The 25,426-nt window shown below is 36.5% G+C and overlaps 1 protein-coding gene across 2 annotated transcripts in view; it reads left to right on the top strand.

Moving 5' to 3' along the window:
• Window positions 1-6,489: 6,489 nt before the first annotated feature.
• Window positions 6,490-25,426, top strand: part of LOC131683165 (cadherin-related tumor suppressor) — a 505,933-nt gene continuing 486,996 nt past the window's right edge. For both annotated transcript variants that reach the window (XM_058964996.1, XM_058964997.1), the window contains exon 1: window positions 6,490-7,212. The gene's annotated coding sequence lies outside the window, so the exon portion shown is untranslated. The remainder of the gene's footprint in view (window positions 7,213-25,426) is intronic.

Below are 25,426 nucleotides of genomic sequence, written 5' to 3' on the forward strand. Positions count from 1 at the left end.
CAAATTAATTCTTCCAAGAGTCGCCCGTTACCTCCTAAAAATTAATAGATGTCGGATTTTTATAGGAAATGTGTCAAGGAAACAGAGTCTAGAAGACCACGAAACGATCTGATGCTTGTGGAAAAAGTTATTAAGCAAAAACCGATTGATGCCCTGAAGATTAATGAAAATTTTACTTTTCATAGCATCACTGCTGCTGACGGTCGAATTATATACAAAATCTTTAATTTTCTCTAATTATGTACAAAAGAATACTGAATTTATCTCTCAAATTTCCTGCAAAGTGGTCAAATAGTATAGATAAATGATTTAGACACATTAAGAGAAGATCAAAACAAAATTGCATATAATTGGACAACAGTGGTGCTAGAAAAAATGAAAATTTTATCAATCGTCAGAGCATCAATTGGTTTCAGTTTAATAACTTTTTTCTTAAGCGTCAGATCGTTTCGTAGTTTTTGAGGCTTTGTTTCTTTGTTAAATTTTCTACAAAAACCACATAACGGTTTGTTTTTAGGAAGCAATGGGCGACTCCTGGAGGAATTATTTTGTGAAAGTTCATTTTCCCATATAAAATCCCATGTAAACTTTAAACAGTGGGCGCAAAAATATAGTTTCAGGGATCAAGCTAAGAATTTGCACAGATGTTCTTGGACCCAAATGGTACCCAAAAAGTTGCTCGGAGCTGGAATCTATTTTTTGTCCCACCCTACTGTGCATTCTTAGGATAAAAATGGAATATTTTTCCTCTCAGGGCAAAAGTGGTATATCTTTTTAACCCATTTTTGCGCCAAGGTTTTTTTTATCTCATTTCTGCTCTGACTGGTACTTAAACCGGTTTTGCTCTTAATAAAACGTAGGAATACAAAAAAATCCTCATGAAAACCGTTCCTGACAAACGGAAAACGTTCATCATTTTCCTTTAACTTTCCAAAATATTATTGTCGTTGTTAATCACACTGAGTTTTGTTTCAACCCGGCGCATTCTTGAAAAATACATATTTTGTAAATATTGAATTGTGTGCAATTTTTCGGAGAGCACGTTTAAATTTATAAACATAAACAAAAATGAGCTCATGATAATTTGTCAACTATGGAACCTCGGTCAGGAGATCAGTTACAAGATCCAATGACCACAATTTGCACCAATTCCCAGGATTTTTAAAATTATAGGTTCTCAATATACTTCCAATATTATTATAGGGCAGGCCCGTGCGCAGAATACTCCCAAGGGGAGGGTTTGGTTTTTCCCGTTTCTTGGAAAAGAAAGGTATAGAAATCCCTAATTTTTTCCGTAGTCTTGAGGGCCAAGTCTTATGTACCAATCGACTCAGCTTAACAAATTGAGTAAATTTCTGTTATCAAAAAGGATTATTCAGTTTGTCCTCCTGAGCTCCCGTTGCTAGCCCGCTGATCGAACTTTGCGGCGTAACTGGTCTACTCACAACCAAGTATGGGTAAATCGTATCACGAACCGTTCATTCACAAGAAATCTTTCTTCAGTGGTGACGCATTCTGTTTGCTTAGAAAATGAGGTATAGCAACCTGGTACTGCGAACACACGCGAGCCAAAGCTACATATAACAACCAATGAAGAAGCAAATCCGTTGCTTTTTTATTCTATTCTTTTTCAACGCGGATGGCTTCGCCCCAGGGACGTCGAGAGCCGCGCCGGGCTCCGGGGTTTGAAGTACTGACGCGCCCTACCATATATGACTTCTTATTTCAATATCGATTAGAAAAACTATACGGATGCAACCGTTTCAATTAAACTATTTGTTATGAAAATTGTTTATTTGACACGATTCAACGCGTTAGCTTAACAGAGTCGTCAGTATTTTAAACATGTAATAGATAGAAAAAATAAAAATTAATCAAGGAATATTTGTGGCTAGCCATTAGAATGACTTGCGTCCGATTTGCCATTGCTTTTTTGTGGCATTGCCATACAGTCCATATCGCCATCATTCATGCTCCCTTGACGCACGTTAATGCTGCCCAGAATCAGAGCTTAGAAAAATTGACATCCCTTCGTGAGCTTGAAAGAGAAACAAAATTCAATTCATGCCCGCCGCGATGAATCGAATGTTTGGCTTGTTTCCCTCGTCCTTCGCTTTTCGGTACAACGCATTCATGTTCGTATATGTTCGGTTTCAGGAGCAAACTGAATCTTGTTTCAATGCTAGCTCGTCGCTGTTGTGCTATCTTATGACAAGCGCCATTTAGCACATTTCGAGAAAAACGATTTTTAAAGTTTGAGATTGAATATCTTGAAACTTCGAAATTGCACAAACAATTCAAAGAAGGCAATTGATGCTTGTATCTATACTGTATTAATCTCTCAAATATTACGAAGATCGGCTGACTATGTTGCGAGTTTTCACTATAAATATAAACAAAAGTCACACTCACACGTGTCATAGGTGTGTATTGATGACAAAATTTGTATATCGTGTCATAATCGTGCATGGAAAATTTTCCATAGAAAAAAATCAGCAATTATTAACTTTTACTCATATCTTTGGCTTCATTTGGTCTATGAACATTCGATGAGATGCATTTTGAAGGAAATGAGTGAGGGAATCTAGAAAAAATAGTTATTTTTGGTTACAGTGTTGCGAAATATGCTATATTTCCAGTTTAAAACTTAAATTGCATTTTTCTCACAATTCGTGCATTTTTGTTTTGAAAATGATTATGCCATTGTGTTTCTCAGATAGTTTTACATATAAAAACATCTTTTACATCAAGATAATTTGAGCCAATCCCTAGACACAGTCATTTGAAGCAAAAAATTAAAAATTTCTCAGCACGTTTCTCGCTATATCTCAGTAACCAAGCAGGTTGTCAAAATTCTGTAAACGCCACTTTGACAAGTAATGTGGCATATCTAACTCAGTTTACCCTAAAATGGCGTTTGTCATAAGATAGCACAACAGCGACGAGCTCTGAGAGGGATTATCAAGCAAAAGTGCACCAGATATAAATTACGCAGTTCAGTTATGCTCGAAAATATCTTCAAACTGTCCATGTAATAACAAATGAATGCTTTGGTTGGTGAATGAATTTATATTTCCTCTGCACTCAACTATTCGATTCTTCATAAAATTTCAGTCAGTTTGGAAGTGAATGAATGAGGGAAGCGTTGAATCTGAATATTGGTTTCAGCAAATTAATCAGAAACAGGCAACTGAATGTGAAATTTCGCACCACTGATGCTGCCTTGTTTCTTGTTGTTGGTATATGTTATGGATTTTGAGGTACTGGATGCAGCTATTGCAGTTGTCACTATGACCTGAACGAATTTTCTTAATCGGTTTCTGAATTTGGTAAAATCGGTTTTGGAATCAGTTGTTCATTTGCGCTGACATTCAGAGAAAACATTCCGAATGCGATGACTGGGATCCAACAGCGAAATCTGCTGTTAAAAGACTGAGACAGAGAGTTGTGACAGAAAGAGTTTCAACTTTTGGTGAAAACTAATGGGTAGAATAAGTATCTAGTTAAATTCCCATTTGTTTCTGCATAAAATGTGTACACTGCAACCTTCATTTACGAATCAAGCCAAGGGTTCGTAAATTGAATTAGTTCGTTTTTTGGGATTTAGATCGTAAAAAAAGTTCGCTTCACATTCTTATTAAAATTCGTAGGTTGAGCAACATTATCAATAACCCTAACAATATGGGTATTTCCGGAACGGGCTTGACAAGTACATGATGAAAATGGATATTTGGTACCTTTTTGAAATCCAGGATGGAGACTTCCGATTGAACAATAATCTCGATAACCCTAACAATTTGGGAATTTTTCAAAAGGGCTTGACGAGTAGATGATAGAAACGGTAGCTTGGAGCTATTTCGAACAATATCTGTATAAACTATGAGGGTATTTTTAAGCGGGTTTGGCGAGTAGATGAGCGATGCCCTTTTGAAGGCCAATATAGCGTCTTCTGGCTGAGAAAAGTTTTCTATAATCATATCATTCGCATCACAAATCACTATACCTATATCTATTCTATGATTATCTTATTTCGAAAACTATGTTAGGTTATGTTAGGTAGGTGGGAAAATATATGTTATGTTATAATGATGTCTTAACTGGAATTCGCCATCTTGGTTTTCAAAATGGCTTCATACATTGATTTTCGTCATCTACTCATCAACCCCATTCCGAAAATATCCAACTTTTATTAGTAACAGTTAGCTAGGAATATGATAAATTGTATACCACTTCATACTGCACACTTTGAAAAACACTTGCGATAAATGAAACCAGAATAGTTCAATTGCACTGTTAAATGAATCTAATTGGGTTACGTTCTCCTACTTCAGAAAACTATTGGAACGTATTTGATTGTAATATATTTGCAGTGTCAACAGAAACAATAAACTTCAACAATTAAATTAAAATAAATTTAATTCAGTTAAAAATGCGGGCCCCCAAAACAGACACGGGCCCAAGTGTAGTTGCCCCCCTGACCCCCCTCTCCCTCTCGTCGGGCCTGTTCGCCCGTGAAGATCTTCTCGAGCGGCTCGCGGTTTGTATAAAATTTCACTAAACAGTTTTATTTTGTTTTCATATTCGTAAAATATAATATATACTTAGAAAATCATCTACCATTTATTGAATAGCTTCTTTCTCAGTTTCTTCAACGACTTGTTCCTAAAGGGACCGAACTCAAATAGCATTTTTGTGCCAAAACGAACAGGAAGTACATATTTTTTTAAAAGTAATTCAAAATCCTCATGGGAGGGGTTTGAACCCCTAAAACCCTCCCCTTGCGCACGGGCAAACATAAACTTCACTCCCGACTGTCAGCAGTCCGGAGCTGAAGTTACTTGTTTTTACAAACCGAGCATTTCCAAATTAATTCATCAAACGATAAATCTATCATAAATTCTTGGCAGCCGGCTGCCCAGAGCAATAAACACATGATAATTCTGAGAGTTGCGTAGATTGTGTCATTTATCAAAGTGCATCCAGATTTGTGTAACTCTTTACCCCATCCTACTAACAGAAACTACTTCCCGTGGCAAACGGGGAGATGCAGAGGTATGCATGGTCTCCATAACAAACTAATATTTTTTCCTTCCCCGATGACGGAAAGGGCGTGACCGGCGCCATTATTGGCATTTCAAAGTACAAAATTTTCGAAACATGAACATTGAGAAAGGATAGCTACTCCCAGGCCCCATTCATTGATTCTCTGTGCAATTTCACTTCTTTTGGTCAATCACAGAGTATACACTATGAATTGTACGGTCATCATGCTCATGTTCATATAGTATTATTAACTGAAATATCAATTTACATAAATATAGCAAATTTTTGTTTGCATGTATAAAGAAATTATTTTTTGTGACAAAATGCCGCAAATCTCGGCTGTTTTTTTGTTTCAAAGTGCTGGAAATCTCGACAAAAGCATATTCACTGTCAACATTTGCATACCGAGATTAACAATATATCAAAGTTTGCCGAGAGTCTTACGGAGCGTTTGGTTTTTCAAATATCGGCAGAAGTTCACCGAGCTTCGTTAAAAAATATTTGTGTGTATATGAATGTATGTAGTATGAATCTGTCGAATTGTCGGACACAAAATTAAATAACAAAAATATTTGAGATAGTTGAAGTAAATCGAATCTGGCAGCAAAATTAAGCTCGGTGTTTTTTATTGTATCTGAGTATGTATATCCAGTATAACAAACAACTTCAACTAGGCTGGAACTAGTTAAGAAAAATCTGAATCATTGGTAACGCTGGCTCTAACTCACATATTCAATGTGGTAAGTTGGGCATCAATACGAATATGGCAAGATCTAGATCATCATCGTAATATAGGGATGAATAACATTGAAATCCCAATTTCCCTTGACACATGAATCAAAGTAAACTTTGCCTTTTCATAAAAATATGAGAAAGACAAAAGCATCCGCACTGATCAAATATAACGCTAACGTTTCTCTCGACGGTAGAAATATGCACACGGAGAGGAGCAGCATAAACCAAAGCAAGCCGTGAGCATTTGTGGCCCCTCTCGCGCTGGTTGTACCGGAAAGCTTTCACTCTCAAGCTCATACAGGCGTGAAGATAATGTTCTACGCATAAACATTACCACCACACACACCTGATACTTGATCATGCAATAACAAGAATGCTGAGGAATTTCCTCGCGGAATCACACGCAAACAGACTCAATCGGTTCATGCGGTTTAGTGATCGCGGCTCGCGATCGTCGTTTATGAACATGACACTAACACTGTTCCAGAAGGATATATGTTTGCTGTAGGTTCATGTTGGCCATGTTGATCTCTCAAGATTCCTCGCCGAAAGGTTTCTTTTCCTATATGCAGGATGAAACAGACTCAGTCCGGTAGATTGCGGCATATAGAGAGAGAGAGAGCAAGAGCGTAAATCCTGCAGCCATCATCGTTGGTACACTTTTTTACTTGTCCGCTCAACATTTCGCTCAGTATCGGACTGATCGTGAGATTGTACGGACGGAAGTGCCTAGGCCCTTTCCCGAAAATAGAACTGTGCGCCGGACCGAGACCCGTCATAGAGAGGCCCCGGGACCGCGCGTCGCGACCCGCCTCGACGGGGAGTAAACCAAACGACACTAAGAACAACCACAACAAGAAAAAGAAGACAAAGTTGAAGAGGATTCCTCTTAATGTGCCAACGTTGGAGGCGCGCAAGACGTGCGTGTTTCGAACCACGAGCAACGTGAAGGGTGACGGGAGGATACATAAGGGAGGTCCTCTTTTAGAGCTCTGGAACGGGGGAACGTTGCTGCTGCCAGCTAGTGAAAAAAGTGCCGTGCTTTCGGGGGCCTTTTGAATGTGCCAGTGCGAATTTTTTTTTCGTTCGAAAGACGATAGACGCAGAAGAGTGGCTATGTGTTTTGCAAAGTGTACCTATTTAACTTGTTTGATAAGAGTTTTTTTTAAAGAAACTAATCCAAACTGACTGCTGATTTGTTGTCGAAGAAAAATCGATGCAGCCATCGGGAAAGAGGCAGAAGTGATTGAAGGCAAAGCAAGTGAAGAGATAAATTACAATACGAAAGAATTTAGTGAAAAATCGTTGAAATTGTTTTGGAAGCTCTGTGAGGTGCTTTTGACTGAGATCGGAAGCAATAAGGAAGAGAACAGGAGAAAAAACTATGTCTGGTGTTTCGACTTTTTCTGTGCCGAGGAAATAAGAGAAAAAAAGGTAAAGCAAGAGGAAAAAATGGAGCAGTTAAAATAAGAGAAAAAAGATAATTTATGAAAATGTATGCAATTCGATTTTGCGACGTGTAACACGTTCTGGATGTTATTATTGCCTTGGCCGGTGCACCGCTGTTCTCTGTTCGCTCGTTGAAGTCTCCCAGGTTCCGTCACATCGCGCCGATGCCCATCTATTTATTGAGTTTAGGCATTTTGCTGGTTTGCGGCAGTGATGCTGCGATGATGGATAATGTCTGCGAGTGTGAGACTTCGAAGGATACCGTTTCATCATCATCGTCATCATCATCATCATCATCATCATCATCATCGCCGTTGTCGCATCTTCCACGGTTTGTGAAAATTAAAAATGCGAATTTATTTTAGTCGTCGTCGTTGTCGTCGTCGATAGCGAACAGATAACAGCTCTCGGGAAATGGAAACAAAAAAGGGATAATATAAATATTCAACGCCGGGGACTAGAAGTCGACCACGGAACAAGGGGGAAAAAATGGGAAAACGATCGATGGTTGAGTGTGTATTTTTCGGAGATCTCTTGAGGGCAGCATAAGAAGATAAGAAGATATCCGGTCTGGCTGCGAATGGGTGCCAATGAGAGCAGGTTTTTTGTTGGTGCTGGACAGAACGTTCGATGGGGTTGGGGCATATTTAGAAGCATAAGAAGAAATGCGATTTTGTTAATTTATTTGATTTCAAATGTAATTCATAAGCCCATGAGAGATAACAAGGAAGATCACTTGTAGAAACGCGGACTTTGAGACAGTCAGTTGACATCTATGCTTGTCAAAAAATCTAATCGTCTTGATGGGTTGATAAAAAATGCTCCAGTTTAATTACCTGGTTTACACATTCATTTTATCTTCACAATTTGCGCATAGCTCTGCAGTTAGCAAATTTAGAACTTGACGTCTCAGCAAAGTGACATTTGTTTACTTTTTTTTCTCCGAAATATTTTTCAAGTCGCAGCTATCAAACTTTACTTTTAAAATGATCTCAACAAAAAATTGTATGCTGAGATATGCTGTTTAAATATCGGCAAAAGATGCAAAAATTTATAATACACGGCACAAAAATCAAGAGTATAGGAATCCACAAATGTTAAAAGTTGGATTATATTAATCAGAACGACAACTGCAGCAGTTTTCTTTTGTTCTTATCGTAGCTTTGTCTTTCGCTAAAAATTTAATTCATCAATTAACTAAACTGGTAGTTTAATCGCTGAGTATCAGCAAAATTTTGATTAATTTGCTTAAATTTGCACCAATGGAAGGTTCAATAATCTAGAATACTGAAGGCTCGGCAATTTGGACTTATTCCAATTGACAGATTCACTTTGTTGGGTATTAACCATTGAAATTATGAAAATATCTAACTGGATTACTGTAAATACGGGAATTACGCAATCAATTTGGTTGTTTCAATTGTCGATTATTCAGCAAAGTTAATCGGTCAAATGGATTAAATACAAATTACTGCATTGCTTTTGCACATTTTTGACATTGAAAATGTCTACTGCACTACAGGTCGGACTCGATTATCCGGGGATTCGATTATCCGTGATTCGATTATCCGGGGAAAATGATTCGATTATCCGGGTGTTTTGAAAAAAATCAAACTTCAACTATAATGTCTTATTATAGTGCTAATTCGATCATTGCAGTCAATAGAACATTTTTTTCGGGCAATTGGGGGGTCTAGGGTTAACCTCCTCTCAAATTTTAACCTACCTCAAAAATAGCTTATATTTGGGTTATTCCGTGCAAAGTGACCTAAAAAAAACAAAACTTGGAATCGACCACCATGGATTGGAACCAGTTTTGAAGAAATTGTTCATTTAGAGACAATATATAATAACCTAAATTGTTGTGTCGTTTAAACAGCCCCTCAGTCCATGGGAACACTCTTAACCGTTATGTGTCCGACGCGGTACCCGGATAACTTTTTAGGTTACAAATAATGAAATTCCGATGTTTTATCCGTAGCTGGAAATTGAAACTTTGTGACATCTTAGAACTTCACTAAGTCAAGCTTTTGGGATAATAATGTTTTTGGTATAGTAAGAAGGGAGTGAGGAGGTGCTTCTGAATTTTTTACTATGTCACAGGCCGACGTGGATATCCGGATACCCCCAAAACTGAAATGCCAATAACTAAGGTAGTTTCCAACCGATTTTGATGCTTTTGGGTGTTTTGGATTCAAGAACTCATCCACTTTTAGACTTGGTAAAAATGAATCGGGTTATTCCAACCGGTTCCCGGGAATCCGGATTTCCGGAAGCATGTTCCAGTGCTTGGATACTATTTGTGAATTTCAATGGAATACTAGCAATATGGGTATCAAAATTCTTGGCATAGCATCAATAGGCTGTATCTCGTGGTATTGGAACCATTTGGTGATTTCACCCCGAAACAGACATTCCGGAGCAGGTTCCCGTAGGGCCGTGAATGGCCATTCCAATCCAATTCCATTTTTCAATCTACCATAGGATCCCGCAACAATAAATAACCGACTTCCGAGACAATTTGAAGAGTTTTGATACTCATTTTGCTAGGGCATTATTTAAACTTACAAATCATACCCTAGTACTGGAACATTACTCCGGAAAATCCGGATTACCAAGAATCAGATCCATTCATCCGGTTCAATGTTACAGAATCCAAAAGTGGGCGAGTTCCTGAATCTAAAACATCTAAAAGTGTCAAAATCGGTTAAAGGAAGCCATAGTTATGAGCATTTTTTTTTGTTGGAAACATAACGGTTAATTTCAACAAATTGTTTAAAAAAATGTTTTTCTTCGGATTACATCTCTGGTACTGTTTGCACTAGAATCAATCAGCGAGATATTTTTTTTTAAGATTTATTTAGGGATTCCAAAAAAAATGAAAAGTTTTTAATGCCAATATTGCCAAATATGCAACTTTTTAATTTTACACTAAAAGTACATTTTTCTCGTAATACATCGGTTGCTGTAGGCCATATAAAACGTCATTATACCTACATTGCTCGGTCGGTTTCTGGCTATCTCTTGGGATAATGATGACATGCTTCTCAGGATTCTGTTTGGATACTTTTCAAGATTCTGATCGAAGTTTTCTTAGCATCCCAATGGAATCTATTTCAGAACTTCGATTCAATATTTATCCTTATATCTACGGTTTTTCTCTGAATTTTGATGCAGGATTCTAGAGAAAAGCTTCTTAAATGTCTAGTGGAATATTTCTCAAGATAGAATTCTGCTGAAGATTACGCTTTATTCCAAATACTGACAGAATCATGGTCCTATTATCATTGGAATCCGGTGTAATGTTCTGATGAATATCCTGCTGTGAGTTCCAGTGGACTTTGACACAAACAATATTACTCTTCTCCCATTATCCCCTTCAATAAGTGATTCCTGCTCAGAATTCCAATAGCATCTTTAAGCCGTTCGTGCCCTTCTGGTTGATGAACAACCATGTTTCTATATGACTATAACTTTTGGTTTACACAACGTCAAGTAAGGCTAATAACTGCGACTAAGATCTTTCATTTGAGCACTAAAAGTTATAAATATTAGCATTAGAACAGAAGTTATTACAATTAATCTGATTGGGTTCCGCTGAAGCAGTGCTGCCAGGGATAGTTTCTGTTAATGGCGAAAATGAAATTTTGGAATATTTTCTTAGCCTGGGAATATAATTGAAAACTGCTAAAACTTTCTAAATTAGATTGCCCTCAATTACCTTTTTTATGCAATTGGACTAGATCGGAAGGTAAATATTGAGCAGCTGCAAAAGAAGCACCTATGTTTCTTAAACCAGGTTTTTCGTGTTTCTTGACGCCAACAGTTTTAATGAAAAATAGTTTTGGGACCCTATACGCGGTAGAAAAAAATTGGTCAAGAAATTGTTAACGAGATTCTGAAAAAAGACCCGGCCGTCACTGGAGGTGATTTCAATTCTAGGGTAGCTCAAGCAAAGATGGATGATAGGCTATGTAAAGAGGGCGCCAGCAGTACTTCTCGCTGAGTCGCCCGGGAACCTGGTGATCCTTCGCTAGTGACAATTATGAGTGGGACAGTTATTACCTGACAATCCAGTGTTGGTCAACTAAATGATGCTACAAGGACAAGGACAAGGATCTCTTTGTGGGTGCGCAACACGCACTCTTCTAATTAGAATGACTAGACATGTTAGCTGTGATATGTGACACTTCACGTAAATTAAACTGGAGCCAAGAAACAGACGACCCCCAGATTACTTACTAACTTTATTTTTTCTGGCATTCGAGTAATCGAATCAGTTACCTCGGACAATCTAAGCCCTGGGTAATAGAGTTTGACTTGTATTGCAAAAGACACACCTTATTGAAAAGTTTATCGTTAACTCGTTACCAATATGAATAATAAATGAAAACCAACTGAAAATACAAATCACACCCTGAAAGTCTGAAAAATCGACTTGGGCCAAAATAGGTACATTTACCATAATAGGAAAATTTGCCCTGGTCATTTTATTTCCAATTTCTCCACGAATGAAGTTTAAATTCATGAAATAACGCAAAAAAAGTTTGATTCGATTATCCGGGTGATTCGATTATCCGGGGTGAGATTTTTTTCAAAGCCCCGGATAATCGAGTCCGACCTGTATCTGGGGCAGGGTGTCATTCTAAAATCTAAAATCAAACGATGTCACGTTTTGTGTCACTATTTTAAGCACTAATAACTTTGTTATTTATGAACGGATTTCCGTCTGTTTAGTACCAAACAATTCGGAATTATATTTTATTGTCATGTTGTTTTTGTATTTCAATAGCATACTATTGAAAAACAAAACAAAAACGAATAGATCTCGGAAAACGTGAAAACTTCCATACATTAGTCAATCTATCCCGGGTAGAGTCGTCAAAAGGGAGCACCTAAGCAACGCAATCAGCTACGGGTGGCTATTTATAGAGGTACAGACACATTCCACGCACTTGTATCACTTAGCTTATGAAAATAAATATGCTAATATAAGTAAAAGTTGTTCTGAAATATGTTGGTATAGGTTTAAGGCTCCCAAATCATAGATATATAGATTTTTTTTTAAAAGAATTTTATGACGCTCGTCAATAAAAAGCAGTAATACATTTAAGACTCGTTTTTAACAATTGAATATATTTTCCCGTACCACACCGGTATGTTCGTAATAAAATTAATTTGGAGTAATCTTAAATGCCATTTTATTGTATACATATTGTACAAAGATTTCATCTTTAGACGCAGATTTTTTGAGTGAATGGATTGCCGGATAAAAGGGGGGCAAAAATTGACCATTTTTGCGTTGTCCCCTAACGCAGAAAGCATGTTTCTTTTCAATTTTTCACGAAAATAATCAATACCTTTCTAAAAATGTGCTATTTGTATATAACAAACTTTGAAATCGTTCTTTCGCAGGGGTGCACTGAAGTGTTGTCCCCTAACGCTTTCCGCTACAAGTCAAATCCTTCTGCAGAGATACTTTGGGAGCCTACAGAACAGGATATAGACATAAAAGATATAAGCATGAGTGGCCTAAGGGATGGAAAGAGAGAGAGAATGGGGGGGGGGGGGGAAGGGGTTATGCCATTAAGGGAAAGGCCTATCTTATAATATCGCAAAATAATCGATTTTTTATTACATCTATCAATGGATAAACCATCAATCAACAATTTCAGAACAGGGTTCAAAGATATGGAATGGTACGTAATATGCCAAACAAGTATGAGAGCGCACGGAAGAATTTGGTCATAGGGAATAACACTCACTTGTCCTCCTTAAATATTCTTTCAAATTGACAGGATAACACCGTTCAACACACGATCGGGGAGCAGAACGAAAAAAAATGGCGAAAGTTTTGGGTCCCAGGAAACCCCTGGTGAAGAAATTTTTGAAAAAAATTGGAACCCGGCTTCACAGTTTAAAATCAAAGTTTGTATGTAGAACTAGGGGTGTTCAAGAGGTAAGATATCAATGAAAATGGTCAACTTAAATTTTCGCATAAAGTCTTCATAAAATGCTTATTACATCGAAAAAGTTATCTATGCAAGTTTTTAGCTCAATCGGACATCATTAAGGGGGTGCGGCATTTAAATATTGTTTTCATAATATAAGAAAAAATCCAAATTGTCGAAATATGTCTAAAAATAGCATGAAACGTCAGCATCTAGTCTCAAAACAAACGAAAACCGCTGAAAACAAATTATAATTTTTTTTTTTTGGATCCAAGGACTTGGAAATTTTGAAAAAATGATTCGAATATCGAAAATTTTACTGTAATGCCCTACGATTGAAAAAAAAATCCCAACGAACTAGGCTTGGTGGCAGCACAAATAAAAAGATGGCAGGGATTTGGGGTTCCAACTAAATCACCGTGAAGGAATTTTTGAAAAAAATAGAAGACTTCACAGTTTAAAACCAAAATTTTGTGAAATTTTTGAAATTTTTTCATGTTTTAAGTGAAAATGGACATTTTTGATCGAATTTTTCCAACGTATTGGGCTTGGGAGCAGAACAAATAAAAAGATGGCGGAGATTTACGGTTCCAACTAAATCACCGTGGAGAAATTTTTTGAAAAAAAAATTGGAACGGGACTTCACAGTTTATAACTATTGACCACTTGGAACAAACCACGGTTTGTCTTTTCGAAATTGATTTTCTTCTACATGAACCAAACATCGTAGTTTAACACACCTTTTTATGTTCTTAAAGTCAAAATTTTATCGAGGATACGCATTTCTCAGAATTTGCAAATAAATGATACAATTTCACGAAATTCTCCAGTTTTCTATCATTTAGATAACTCAGTGACAAGCCGACCAGCTGACCCATAAGACCGCAATTGCGTGCAGATTTTTAACATTTTTACATTTCTTATAAAAGAAATGTATAGAATTCGCTCAAACTTTCAAGATTTTTTCCGAGGCCCGGAGGGCCGAGTCTTATATACCAATCGACTCAGCTCGACGATTTGGGACAATGTCTGTGTGTGTGTGTGTGTGTGTCTGTGTGTGTGTATGTAACCGCCAAATTCTCATTCGTGTTTCTCAGCAATGGCTGAACCGATCTTATCCAAACCAATTTTAAATGAAAGAACTAAAAAACAGTATGAACGCTATCAATTTGTTTTTGATTCTGATGTTTAGTTTCCAAGATATGAATGTTTGAATGCGTAAAAATGGCGTTTTTCGCAGTTTTTTTAAATTATCTGCCGAAATTGAAAATATAGATTCGCAATTTATATGTTTTTAGACAGCATTAACGAATACCTTTCGAACAAGCTATAGATTGTTGAAATCGGACTATTAACAAAAGAGATATTTAACATTAAATGCGGACGAAAGATTTTTATCATTTCCCATTGCCTGAAATATGACCAAAAACATGTAATCTATTATTAACGCCAAAACGGCTTATTTTAGGTCAATAGTATCTTTGGAGAATATAATGGAGGCAATATGCTCTTTCTTTTGGTATTGTGCTTTTGCTGATTAATCACCCTATGAGTGAGATATTTTCACAAATTTTCTTGGAAGTGATTATATCGAAATGATGTCTTCAGCAAATTTGTAGCTCTTACTTTTGCGAATAACTTTACTGAAGACTTCAAATATCTATTTTGAATACTTTAAAAGTTATGGCTTGTTGTTTGTGGATTACTCTTTGTCGCCTATTTATTGTTCAATATAGTAATAATCCATTGAAATAAGCCAAACATTATTTCGATAAAACGAATTTTGTATCTAATTTTTCTATCTACAACCGCTAGAAATAATCACCGAACACTTCCAAGTTGTCTGGAAGGAACTTGATAACTTATCAGTGCAAAAATGTTCATTTGTGCGAACCTTCTGACTGCAATTTTTCTAACTTATAACCATCGGATCGATCTGAAACATATCGGAAAATGAGAAGCGAAATAAATAACTCCAAGCAACGGCATAGCCAAGAGAAGGTTTTGGGGTTTAACACCATACAACCCCCTCCCCCCCACCACACCCAAAAAAATATTGAATTGAAGTTGAAAATTTATTGATGCATACTGATTTAATTCCATATTACAATAACAATTATCTGACCCGTAGTTTGATAACCTGTTGTTGTAAACATCATGAGGACTTTTGATAAATTGTCGGAATGGGGTCCTCCTGATATGTAACTGATCTATTGGTCTTGATTTCACAGTTGTCTAATAGCGTCAATATCAAATTCCTGCCTGAAAACATTCCAATAGAAAATTCTAGAGCTCTGTTATCAATCATAATCCTCAGATTTCTTTTCAAATTGAGCTCGTTTTTGTAGATATGTACTGTAATAAGGGTCTTTATTTAATAGGAAGCGAAGTTAAAATTGATTTAATGTCTATGAAACATAGAACTGCTCACCAAAAAAATGCATCACTTTCAACATTTGCTAAAAATGTTTTTGTCTTTCTCATTCACTCTAAAATTCGTCAATCTAATCCCGACCCGGAGGGCCGTGTCATATGCCAATCGACTGAGTTCGTCGAGATCGGAAAATGTCTCTGTGTATGTGTGTGTGTATGTGGAAAAAATGTGACCTCTGTTTCTCAGAGATGGCTGGACCAATTTGCACTAAGTTAGTCTCAAATGAAAGGTACAACCTTCCCATCGGCTGCTATTGAATTTTTTATTGATTGGACTTCCGGTTCCGGGGTTACGAGTTGAAGAGTGCAATCACGCAGCAAATTCCCATATAAACTGAAATGAAAAATTTTCAAAATCAAATTTGTATTTTTGATGCCAAATGACTTTAAAATGCATGAAACATTGAGATGTTTGACAAAAATTGACTTTTTTAGACTTTGGTACATTTTTGCCTTTCTCATATAGAAAGGTTATGCAATCACTCTAAAAATCTTCAATCATACCGGCCCGAGGGGGGTATGCAGTGAGGGGTTGCTACTTTAAAATTAAAACTAGTTTAAAATTTCTTAACAAGTTGAAAAATTTCGGCAGGAACTGGACCTCCCGGATCTTTCTCCATGATCCGCCGCTGGTTTCAAGCGATGTTTCAGTATCACATAGTATCTCAAGATCGTGGCTGTCGATCCATTGTATGTATGTGCAAATCGTACTGAACATGTAATATTCATTTCCACCATTGTATTGAACATAACCAGCCATGGAATCGTAGTCTGGACAAATGAGACAAGCACAATTGCACCACTAGGTGGATTAAAACAGGTTTTTATTTTGGGAATGCGTTGAGTTGAGACGAAAACGTAATATGATTAATAACGAGGATAACACTTTCCGAATGTAGAGAGAAATTTATGAAAAATGACGATTTCCATTCGATTCTAGCAGGTTCTGATCGATTTTGATGAGCATTTGATTTTTGTTGTATGACCAATTATATGTATAGGTCAAATGTTTAAAAACAGTAATTTAAGGTCAAGATAGCATCATTTTGAAACCGCCAATTTCGGAGGTTTAGTATCTTCGGTAAGTTTTACAAACGTTAAACAGCGCATCATTTGATAAAATAATTTTGACGGTATATCGTCCAATAAGTATTTATGGTGAATTTTCTCAGGTTAATATTCATGACTACAATAAAGTCTCAACAAATTCGCTAAAGACACGAACTCTGTTACTATTTTCTGAAAAAATAATTCTGCATAATTTTAAAACTTCAAAAATTACGGTTTCGGAATTATGCCGTTTGGACAGTATGATCGATTTTCACCAAACCCCCACCAAACCGAATTTCTGGCTATGCCGCTGACTTCAAGTAAGTAGAAACAAAGTCGTTCTACACTCGTTCACAAGAAACTTCTTCGAATTCTGAATATCTATTAAAATACATTGCAAATCCGATTTTATCAGCCAAATATGAACATATGTTTGATGGGCTCTAGCAGACGAACAAGACTGAATTCGAGTAAATCCTTTCTTGAGCATGTTTTCCTTATCATGAAGATATGCGAAATATGCGAAAATGAAAAGTTCATCATAATCAGAAATAGTTATCAGACTACATCAAGGGACGGGAAGAATATTTTAACAGCTTCAGTTTATTAAAAAGAAAAAAAATTGCCCGATTTGGTCAATGTCCCCATTTTGTCAGCCTAAAATACACCATGAGATTGATAAAAATGGGTCTTTATTGTATGTATTATTCACTGTGTTTCACATTAATAGATATATTTCATTTTTGGGGATTTTTTTTATTGCATCGAACTACAACAATTTTTAGGTAGCTTTCAAGGGGTTATTTTATAGACTTCTTCCAAAATTTGGCGAACCTATTCCAATTCGTATACTAATTAATTGGTATACTTGAGGGTTTATATGTTGCAGATAGAGAAAATACTGAAATTTTCAGCTTTTTTCCTACACAATATTACGAAAGCTTATTAATACATTTTTCCTAATAAGTTTGTGAAAATTATGAACTATTTGAAATTTTTTAATAGTTTAATTTTTTATTTCACCGTGATTTTTAATAAATAGTGACCATCGTTTCACAACGTAGTCTATTTTTCATGGCTTGCGGTGAGCACGATATCTCGAATTGCTGAACTGAAAATTATGGAATAGAAATTAATTTTTAGTATACTTTACAGATTAAACTCGCCGCGCAGATAGCTCTGAATTAGACCCGCTGGTGCCCTAAGGCGATTTCGCTAGATTTTTAGAGCACTGTGCACCCAGTGAAAAGTTTCGTGAAAATGAAAATTCCAGTAATGATGATGATTTTCCCAAACGGTTCGTTTTCGAGAGGTTTTTATTTGTTCTTTGACATTAGGATTAGCGATAATAATTCAAATCAAGGATACTACTGGGAAGTCACCTTTGGAAAAAGTCGATGTCAAAGTAAAATTTGGAACTATGCACGCATGCACTTCAGAGATAGCGTGATATCAGAAGCTGCGATTTCATTTCAACGCTTTTTTGTGAACAGGGCGATACTTACAAATGTAAACATAAGGCTTTTTTCATACATGCGAATAAGGGCTTTGAAACGCAACAAATTAACCTAAAAATTTGGATTCTACGATATTGATTTCTTAAACTACAGCAAAAAATACAACGGGCGAAACTGTATTTTTGTTTGTTTATTTAAAGTTTCGCCCTCCACGCTCCATGCAAACAAACAGGACGATACTTTTTTTGCTAGCAGGTGAGAGGCGAAACTGTTATTTTCGTATTTTTTTAGGATTATCAAGCTGATACCAGCTGTAAATAGTAACAATGATCTCTATTGAAAAAACACGGACGAAATCGGTGGTGTAGAACGGTAGTTATTGTAAAAAACCGTAAGGGCGATACTTCAATGCTGATAGGTGGGACCGAAAAAGTAAACAATCGCCAAAGGGGCGATACTATCATTTTGTCAATTTCAATAGCAAAAACAAATTTTAATTTACTATTTTCAAATACTTTATGAAGTCTGGAAATATTCACTGTTGATTTTCTTTGAATGGTATCACTGCTAGTATCGCCCTTTTCAAGAAAAAGCGTTGATTTCTTAGTTCTCAGTCGCGTTGGAAATTTGAGTAAAGTATAAACTTCAAATGGATTCAAAAAAAAATTCGATTTTTTTGACTCAGTACAATATATAACCCCTTTAGGAAAATTCAGTTTTCCCACCACAATTTAGATATTTTATTAACAGAGCATTAACAATAGTTCGTTGGTATGTGTATTTTATGGGCCATTTTTTCGCTTTCCCATTGATTTGGTTTGAGATTTCTAGCACTGATGTTGTCCTATGCTGATTTGAGCGATTCTCTGAGTCCTGCCACTATCCCATGTAGTATGTGTTATCAAAAACATCGCGAAGCATCAAGTTCTAAATGTTCTCAAACGATATAATATCCGAAGAGAGTGATAAGAGTTATAAGAAATGTCTCATCACACTGTTAGGTGGATTAAAAGCGTTTTTTGTACTGAAATATATCTAAGTTTTCCAAAAGCTGCGTCTTTCCCTTCTTTTCCAAAAATCGCGTAAAGCGGCTGCATTTTGATTAATTTCCGCAATCATAACTATTAAGGGTCTTCTTGCAGATCTCTGAGAAACGGTTCAACAAACGCAAGAAGTTGAACTGGAAGGGTGATATTCTATTTCGAAATCTTTACTTCAACCGTATTACTGGTTTTTCGCGACATTATATACAATATGTAAATATCATAACTGCTTGACTGACAGTCTTATCTTTGATAATCGGTTGACAGTCTTTGCTGAGTTGCTTCAGTGTCACATTAGTTTATTTTTAACGCAACAGGAAAATAAATATTGAACCACCCTAATGACGTTTTTTGATCTGCCCTAATCAACAGTCAATTTTATTTTCAAGATTTTATAATGTCAAAAAACAAAGTCAGCGCATTAAAATTGCTTGAAAAAACTTATTTGGTCAACAAAATAAAAAATTGTTGAGTCACCCTAATAAACAGCTAATTTTATTTAATATATTTTCCGATGTCAATAATGTATTCAACTTACCAAAACTACTTGAAACCACCCTTTTCGAACCATTAGAAAATGGCGATTGTGGTCTACCATTGCTTCTATATCGGGCCACACTGTGGTATGCGGTGTTGTGGCCTGTTCTCAATCCATATTAATTTGATTTCTAAATATCATTTGTCAAATACACATGAAGGTGTAACTAGAAATACATCTAGTTTGGCATTTCAAATCTTTGTTTTGAGTTATTTACATGTCTAGAGGTAATATACTTCGCTTTGTTTGAGCTTCAACAAACACTTCGGTCGCTTTAGGGGACAACACTTCATATGCGACCGTTTGTGTTCATTTTGGTGTTGTCCCCTAACGCAGCGTTTGCAAACGGTCGTGAAAAAAATTTCATGAAAGCACGATAATCTAAGTATACAGTATTGTTCTGTGACTATCGATGATCAAATTCCTAGAACAAATGGATGCTCTAAAGTTTGAGATAGAGCAGGTTGGAAAATCAATATTTTGCTCTGTTGTCCCCTAACGCGACATTTTCACCTCTCAGAATGAAATGACAACCTGAAAAATATCGAACCCCCAACATTAACGTTGTGTTACGACTTTTAAAGTATTCAATTAAGTGTTTTGAGCGTACATCGTAGGATTTTTCAAACGACAAGCTGTTAACAGTTGCATAATGCGTGCAAACGTTGTCCCCTAACGCTGGCATGTGTCTACAGCGTGTTCGTTTGCGTCAGTCGTTGCTCGATTTTCGCACGAGCAGGATCTGAACAATAATGTCCGGAAGATGCGATAAGTGTGACATGGCAGTGATGGCATCTCAAACTTTGCATGGACGAACTCATTTGCGTATGCAAAGCTTCAAATCGCACAGCACAGTGAAGAACACGCGATACAATTCGCGCAATTGACAGTAAAGAAACGGATGCGATTAGTTGGAGTCGTGTATACACGATGATTTGCAAAGTAGGTGGGTAGGGTGGCCTTTGGTTTGAACACTACCGGGTGTGATGCGTTTGTATGCCGCTTGTGAGCTTGCGTTTGGACCGGGACAAATTAATTTATTTTTACGACTGTGTGCGCATTCGGTTAATGAGACGCCAAATGTTTTTGGTGGTTGGTATGTACGTAGGGTAATGAGCCTATTGGCACACATGCTTTATATTTCGGATATAGGTTATGCGTTTTTGGCACAAAGACATCTGACATGATTCTGCATGTCAAAAGCACAAGAAAAGATGTTGAAGATGTTGGTGAGTGAGCGGGGGTTAAGCGAACCCTACGCGAGCAGAAATATTGTCAATAAACCAATTATTGATTAATATATTGACCGTGTAAAGCCATTTTTAAAATATTGATCTTGTAGAATTCAAATGGGATTGACGTATTGATGCTATGTTTATTGGTAATATTCTGGAGCTTTAGAGCAGATTCAGATTTTTGTTTTGAAAAGGTTAAACTAAAGCCATCTTTAGTAGTCAACCAAAAATTAAAGTTATCTGACGAAGAGAAGAGCGACAGGTTTTTATCCCAGATTTGCAAGCATTCGCATTTTATGTTGTTCAAATTCCATAGGGCATATTAAGCAGCGTAGTATTTTATATAGGAGGTTCAAAGCAAAACTGAAACGGAAACAATCACATCCGCGATCGTGAAACTGTCATCACAGATTCCCAACAGTATCGTGATCACCGTCATAGCCCAAATATATACCGATGCACCCATCTTATAAGCAAATCGTCACCGCCCCTTCTCAGACAGAACTCACTCGATATCTAATTTTAGCTCCAGTGGATTGCGTTCAAGCTGTAACATCATTACAGTTCCTCGTTGGTGGAGTGGTTAACGCAGCCAACTAGAGACTGCGAGATCGCAGCTTCGATTCTTGCTTGAGGCCATATCTTTTCTCAGTGTGTCCAACGAAAGGTGAATTGTCACTGTCCCGCTCATTCCATTTCTGTCTATTTTCATAGGCGGCTCCGTATTTTAATTTGTTCTGCAAACAGGATATTTCTGCTTAGTCTAACAAGTTGAATGATATGAGTACTGCATTGGATAGGATTTTCACTTCCTGAAAATATTTTGATGTCATTTCGCTGTTATCGATAAGGATTCTTCAACAAACATCGCTGCCTGCTGGCACGTGATAATATCGGTTTCTTACTGCAGTGGTTTGTAGTAGTTAAGCCTACCGACTAAACCTCTTCTTTACCCTATCCTCATCCCCCGGGTCCATCGTTAGGTATTACTTTAGGATGGATTATGCTCATGCTCTTTTTATTTTGTGTTAATCGTTTATTTTTTCTCCAATACTACTTTTTCTAATCCTTCTTGGTGTAACTCGTTCCTATTTGTATGCTAGCTGGTGCTGAGAATTCCTCGGCGGTGGTATTGCTTATATAAACGAGCTGGAATATTTACCTGCGGACTAAATGAGTGACCGAAAATAAAAGTCGCAAGAACAGAACATGCTTTGTGAAACTAGTTTTAAATTTTTTAGTATGTTTTTACATACTAAAAAATTTAAAACAAGTTTCACAAAGCATGTTCTGTTTCTGCGACTTTTATTTTCGGTCATATAAATATAAATTTCAAGCGTAAAAATCGGAGAGGAGCTCTTCGATGAAAAAGTAGATTAAACTTTCAGTATGAAAACCGTAAAAAAATATAACCGGTAAAACGACTTTCAATCTTGAATGTAGCGGAATTTCCCACAAACAAATTATACTAGAGGTTCATACTTGCCGACTTTTTCGTGTGAGAGCTTTCTAAGCCAGTGATTCTCCACCTGGGGCCCGCCTAAGCGATTCTCATACTGCAGGATCTCTGTTCGATTTTTACGCTACATTCTAAGATATTTGAAGCGGGTTTTACAAAGCATGTGTTATCCTCGTGACTTTTATTTTCGGGCTCTCAAATGTAAATGCAAGATGCTTTAAAAAATGTTAAATGAACATTATAAATTTTTTTTTCAAAATCTTTATTTATTCATTCTTCTAAAATTATTCCTTCTTACAACCAAAGTTTGTATCATTCATATACATACTGGTAGTAAATATAAGGATTACTTCTAGGGTTAGGTTAGCATATATCGAGATATTGTTTAAAATTATGGACAAAAACATGTTTGTAGTTCCATCGAGATTCCCTAATAATCTTTTGCAAGGTGATTAGAGTTCTAAGGTGATTCGTCTTTGGCAGTAAGTAGGTGAGGAGTGAGGTAAGCGTGCAGCAGGCTGCGGGGAAGAAAAATAACAGCGAACAACTTTGTTTACCAACTGAAATCCAAGCAAACATATGGAGAGAACTAGTAAACAATGTTGTTAGCTGTCGTTTCTAAAACCAACATGGCTGATCAGCATTTTTGAGCATCGAATCACCTGAGAATAAAAACTCCTTGATCTTTTGAAAGCTGAAAAGACTTGGATTTTCATAATGCACTACATTATATGCAATGGCTTCTACGACCAGCCACAGCGCCGCTTTTTTCCTGCAATTTTTCCTAGAAACTCTGTTATACAATATCTCTTCTGGTGAACCGAATTTTAGATTAAGCTTCTTAGTTATAATATCCTGAATCCAATTCCATACAACACCTGATTTCACACATTCTTTAATTCGATGGATGTTTGTATCTCGTTTATCACAAATATCGCATCTATCATTGTTCACTTTATCAGTGTAGTTATAAATTTTTACTTTATTTGCAATCACATCATTGAACGTAAGGTATAGCAGTGATCTTGCTCTTGTACTCAAAAAATTCTGATTTAAATTTTCCCATATGCATTCCCACCATATATTAGGGTATTTTTCCTGTATTGTTGGACTAATGTTTAACTTTTTCAGAAAATATCTATACAAATCTTTGTTACTCTCAATGCAGTTTTTCGTAGAGATATCTTTAGATAATTCGATCCATTTCCTGGCGTTCATTGGTAGGAATTTAAAATTATCTGATTTGATAAGAAAATGATCAATCCGTTCTCCTGAATGAAACAACAATGTCCTAATAAAAAGCGCTTTGCACTGACTTTCTGGATCCATCAGCTTCAATCCTCCGTCATAAAAGTCCAAATATAATTGATTTCTATTGACTTTGAAGAAATGAGATTTCCATAAAAAGTAGCCGGAGTGTTTTTTTATTTGTGCTAGATGAGCATTTGAGGGTGCTATTATCTGGGCAGTGTACCACAGTTTCGACAGCAGGTACGAATTTAGGACTTGAACTCGTTCCAATAAGTTAAGTTGGCGCGAACTGTGTAATTGACAACTTGCTGCAAAAATGTTGATCAATTTATCAAAGTTAGTATTAACCATTTCTTTCCAGTTATCCTTCACTATAAAGCCCAAAATTTTTAATTCATTTTTTTCCGAGATTTGTTGGGGACCAATTGTGCAGTTATTAAATCTTATAAACCCAGATTTCCGAAGATTAAGACGGACGTTAGTTGTCAATCCAAAATCTTCTATAATTTTTATGACGAGGTCAAATTCCTCGTTGCTTCTAATCAATAACGTGAGATCATCCGCGTATGCCACTACTTTGATGAATAGCCCATCAACTGTAATCCCGATAACGTTATCATAAAGCTGTCTGATTAATGGTTCTATGTAGAGAACGAATAGTGACATTGATATGGGACACCCCTGTCTTACTGAGCGTTTTATCTTAATGGAGTTTGTCAGAAAACCATTAACTAATATTCTGGACGAGGCTTCCTTATACAGGTTTTTTAGTATTGTAATGAATGCCTGTGGTAGTTGAAATTTGTTCAAGATGTCCCAAAGTCTGTCGTGGTTCACTGAATCGAAAGCTTTTTCTAAATCAAGACTAAGTAACGTAAATTTTACTCTTCTGGTTTGTTGAGCTCTCGCGACCACGTTTCTTATTTGATCAAGATTGTTAATGCATGATCCGTTAGTCGCAGTTTGACAAGTTCCAAGAAGTAGTGTCATGCATGGAGCCAAACGATTCGCAATAATTTTCGTAAATATTTTGTAATCAGTATTTAGCAGGCTGATAGGGCGGTAATTATTTATATCAGATTTATTCCCACTTTTCTGAATCAGAATAATAATTCAGTCCGAAAAGTTCTCCTGTACGGAAAGATTTCCTGTCATAAGGCCGTTAAATAATTTTAACATTTCACCTTTAATTAAAGTAAAGTGGCGCGCGTAAAACTCGTAAGTGAGTCCATCAGGGCCTGGGGCTTTTTTCTTTGTTGTGTTTTGAATAACCGTGAACAATTCATCTTCTCCTATTGGCTCGGTAAGTTTTGACCTGGCATCACTTGGGATAAACCTGTGTACATAATTAAGGGCTTCAATGCTACTTGTTGTAATTTCTGATTTTTTGAAGTGGTTTGCAAAGTGTTCATATACATACTGTTTTGTGTCTTTTCCATTCGATGGTAAAACCCGCAAAACAGGCGAATTGTACCCCCGTTTGACAATACTAGCCATTTGATATATACCTAAAATCTCATTTTCTAACATTGAGGTCGGTTGGAATTTGCTTCGATAACTATTCAGTCTTTTCTGTTCGGCATCTATCAATGCTGCTTTAACCCTGTTCATTTCTTCATTTACATTTTCGCCATGAGCTTGTAAGTCCATTAACTCATTCAACTTTGCATACGATGTCACTTTTTTAAGATGGTTCATACGATTAAACTCAAACGCTTTATTTTTGTAAAATTGTTTAACTTTTGATTTGAAGTCATACGACCACCATTCCGCAAAACTATG

The sequence above is a fragment of the Topomyia yanbarensis genome, chromosome 2 (assembly GCF_030247195.1).
Source record: "Topomyia yanbarensis strain Yona2022 chromosome 2, ASM3024719v1, whole genome shotgun sequence".
Taxonomy (NCBI): Eukaryota; Metazoa; Arthropoda; class Insecta; order Diptera; family Culicidae; genus Topomyia; species Topomyia yanbarensis.